Here is a 4,066-nt window from a genome sequence, read left to right as displayed (position 1 = left end):
GTTCAAAACCCAACCTCACCACTGAGAAGCAGTGTGACCCGGGCTCGCTTAATTATTCTCTTGGAACCTTTGTTTCTCCGTCTACCAGCTTGAATGTAGTAGGTCTAAATGAGAGAATCAGCTTATGGGCACTTTGCCTCTCCCGTGGTCCAGAGCGCTTAGTGCAGAACGTTCGCTATGGATGTTGATACTGAAAGGCCAGGGAAATCAGAACAGAGCCGATGCCACTGTATTTTTTTTTTTATTACAAAACAAATTATATAAAATAGTGATTGATTTTATGTACAGTTGAACTGGAGTCACGGTCGGGAAGGCTCAGAAGATGGGGATAAGGATGTGGTTGCCGCGATTTCTTTTTCTTCGTATCTGGGAGGCAGTTCAGAGGAGAGATGTGGAGTGTACGAGATCCCAGCGGATGAAGGAGACCCAGAAATGGTGTATATAGATTCACAATCTCTCTCAGAGCCCACACCTTGGCCCCCAGGAGTTGGGGTCCTACTAAAAAGAAGGAAGGAGAACAGAAAGGAAGGAGAGAATAGTGACACACATTAAATATGAGGTTCTTTTCAAACGTTTAATTATATGCTTTTAGGAGCATTTGCAAGGGTCTCAGGAGTAATTTCTTCCATGTTGTATTTCTTATAGATATATCTCGATTCCTTACTCCCTACTTTCCTTACAGCTGATTGTAACATTAAGAGAATTTCACCCTGTTTTGTTTTCCTTGACATTGAGAAGACGCGAGGTAGGAATGTATAGGTGCCATCCAAAATGAGTACACACACACACACACACACACACACACACACACACAGAGTTATTACTCTTCTCTGCCTGACTCTTCTCTGTTTCTGTCTTCCGGGACAGCTAGCATAAGGCAGACAGACTGAGGCAAATAGAAAATTAAATCAAACCAAAAACTTGAAGGGAGGCAGTAAAGCATAGTGGTTACTGGAGTGAGTCCTACCAGGCAGAACTGCCTCTGAATTTCCACTCCGCCGCTTTCCAGCCGTGTGATCGTGAGCAAGTTACTTAACCTCACTAAGCCTCGGCATCCTCATCTGTAAAATGGGGATGATCAGAGTGCCTACTCTCTACCCGTGAGAATTACATGAGATAATGCAAGTAAAGCCAGACTGTGGCACACAGAAATCATGGTAGTAGCAAATAGGAGTTGTCGTTTTTTACGTCAATAGACGTTTATTTAGGGCTTGGGGAGGTTCATCATTGGAGTAAAGAATATAAAAATTCACTAACAGAATTCTACAAATGCCCAGAACGTAACCTCCCCTTCATCCCTGCAGGACGGTTCCTATATCCATCTCTGGTTGGATCTCCAGCTCACCACCCAGTTTGAAGCGCAACAAGAACATGGGCCTTAAAACACGAAGGACCAGGTAAGGCAGCACCCATCCCCAGCAGTGGGGGTTTCCAGACATCCCGGTGGCCGTGAAAGTCAGCCTCCCAGCCAGTCTGGCCGCCTCCAGCCTTTCCCCATTATGAACTGCACCAACCACCACTTGCATCCCATGGCCATGTCTCTAAAACCTTCAGCTGTGTCCCTCTGCAGGAAGGAAAAACACCTAGATTTATGTTGTTTAACCCCAGGTATGCGTCCTAATTTGTGGCATATGGGGAGCATGGCGGAGGGGAGTGTGAATCTTATATTTCTCTTCATTCAGTCTGAGAAGGTTCCGTGGCCCAGGGAACAACTGAATGTTGAGAAGAGAAGCCAAACTTGGTCAGGTCAGGGTGCAAGCTGATTTTAGCCAGTCACTCAAGTACCTCCATGAGGTACTGAAAACCTGTGTTCCTGTTGGAGGTCGCTAGGGGACCCCCATATCTCCCCATGATCTAAAGCGGCAGAGCCTAACATAGGGGGCTTCGCAAGCCCTGTCCCAGTGCTCAGTCTGGCTGATGAAGTGTTAAACATTTGGAGGCTCACCCATGCTAGGAACTCATAAAGATACCTGGAGAAGGCTTCGTATTAACCCGGCATAACCACTTTTACAATTTTTCACGTATGTGCTGCCTACAGTTTCCTGAAAGGTACCGTTACTATTAAGGCAATAATTCTGATACAGTGTCAGCAAAAAAGATCCTCCCACTCTAACGTTGATTCCTGTACCGCAGCCTTAAAACTGATTTGGCCTGAGCTGAGCCACAGACCCGAGAAGGTTAAACATGCTTACTCTTGAAGTGCAAACGCAAAGTCTTACCCATAGTTAAAAATACTGTAATACGAAGGTGGATTTTCATTTGGAAGCAAACCGTTAGCCCCAGGACTTCGGGTTACTGCAGAAGCTGAAGATTCAGGAAAGTAAGGTGGTGGGGGAGGTGGGAATATTATCACGGCATCACCTGGGGAAAGACAGTATTTCGTTGAAAACAGGTGAGAAAGAAATGCAAGCACATCAGCAAGAGCAAAATAAATTAATGTTACGTTTGGCCCATGTATGTAAAAGGTCAGAACACCTCTGCCAACTCCAGAATTGAAAAGTGGGACTATCAAATTCACAGAGACATAGGGTGGACGTAGCCAGGGCCTGGGACAAGGGGGAACTGGAATGAATGTTTAACGGGGGACAGTTTCTTCTTGATGATGAGAAACTTCTAGAACTTGGTAGTGGTTATGGTTCCAAACACCGCGGATGTACGTAATGCCTCTGTGCACTTAGAAACGCTTAAAATGGTACGTTTCATGTGATCGATAGTTTACCACAGTTTTTTTCAAACAGTGGGCCACTATTTCCTAGCAAGTCTGAGCTAAAGCGTTTCTGTGGAGCATTCGCTTCCTGGGGTTGTCTCCTGCTGCAAAAGCGTACTCCTTCGCAATTTGAAATTCTGAGTCATCGACACTGAGCTGTTGGATGAGGCGCCTTGTTCCTTACATGCGGTGTTAGCCTCTGAGCAAATGACAACAGGCTAGGCCACACCCGCTCTTTCAACTGCCAAAGCTGTGCTGCGTGCCCTTCTACAGGCTTTTATTCACCCTTTCACCCAAGCTTTCCAAGAGAAGTCACACTCCAGTTAAGCTTGTTTTTCTGTTTTCGGTTTTGGTTTTTGTGTCTGCCTTTCTGTTGCTGCTATTCATTCCAGAACACATCCCGTGTTGTAGGGAGGAGACAGTGGAAACCAGATGCAAACTCTACCTTGTACTCCAAATCCAATACAGAACGTCCCATGGGGGTTGCCCAAATCATTCTGGCCCTGCGGCAGCACCAGAGATCTGCCGAAATAGAGGTCCGAGGGCAGCCTCTGATAAGCCGGCAGCACCAAATGACAGCTTAGGCAACATGCAGGAGAGAGGCCTTTGATTCACCACAGGGAGGCAACCGGTTTGTACGGGCAGCAGACCCGACGCCCGTCTAGGTCAGGACAAGGTTCGTTACCGCTACCAGGGTGCCATTTGCCAGTTACCAGCCCCGCGGGCCCTGGGCTGTCACATCTGTGACCGGCAGGCCATCCCTAACTGCACCTGCCTCAGAGAACGGGCAGGAGGGCTGGGTTCTTGTGTGCTGGTCACACAGCAGACTGACTCAGCTCTAACACACCCGCGAAGGTGCTTAAAGCCCAGGCCACCAGCAAGTGGCACCGATCCACGTGTCGGACAAAACACTCCCGGCTGGCCACTCTCCGCCATATTACCTCGACTGCTTCCCCGAAGCAGACTTAGCCCTGCCAAAAATGTGTTAAGTCTTTCTCTCCCTCCGCGAGCACATGGCGCCTAGAGCTTAAAATGTACGTCGATAACCTAAACTTGATAACATATAATGGTTATCTTGGGATCCTCATGTAGTTTTTTTCGCAGGTCTTGGTAGGTCAGAGGAAGTAAGGCTGACTGTGCACTTTAATTACACAGCGTGGAACAAAGGCCCCGGGAATAAGCCTCTAGAGCAGGCCGGTCACCTGTCCAATGCAAACAAGGAAGTGCTCAAAGCCACCAGCTGTCTCTGGGGCTTGTCCAAGCCTCTGCTTGTCCTCCCTCTGCAAGGGAGGCTGCCCGCCCCCCCCCCCCCTGCAAACTGCTCTCCCTGAAAGCAGCCCCATCCCCCCTGGATTTCCC

At 48.1% G+C, this 4,066-nt stretch overlaps 1 long non-coding RNA gene across 1 annotated transcript; it reads right to left on the bottom strand.

The window, feature by feature from the left end:
- Positions 1-213: 213 nt before the first annotated feature.
- LOC121026854 (uncharacterized) lies at positions 214-3,973 on the bottom strand. The gene is made up of 2 exons (XR_005788471.1): positions 2,220-3,973; positions 214-498 (listed from the first exon to the last, which is right to left on the bottom strand). It is a non-coding gene; the product is annotated as an uncharacterized LOC121026854 (long non-coding RNA).
- Between the last annotated feature and the right edge of the window lie 93 nt (positions 3,974-4,066).

Source organism: Herpailurus yagouaroundi, unplaced genomic scaffold (genome assembly GCF_014898765.1).
Source record: "Herpailurus yagouaroundi ecotype Mexico unplaced genomic scaffold, PumYag 162562, whole genome shotgun sequence".
NCBI classification, from domain to species: Eukaryota; Metazoa; Chordata; class Mammalia; order Carnivora; family Felidae; genus Herpailurus; species Herpailurus yagouaroundi.
The sequence above is the reverse complement of the archived record's forward strand: the minus strand, read 5'-3'. Positions and strand labels throughout refer to the sequence as shown.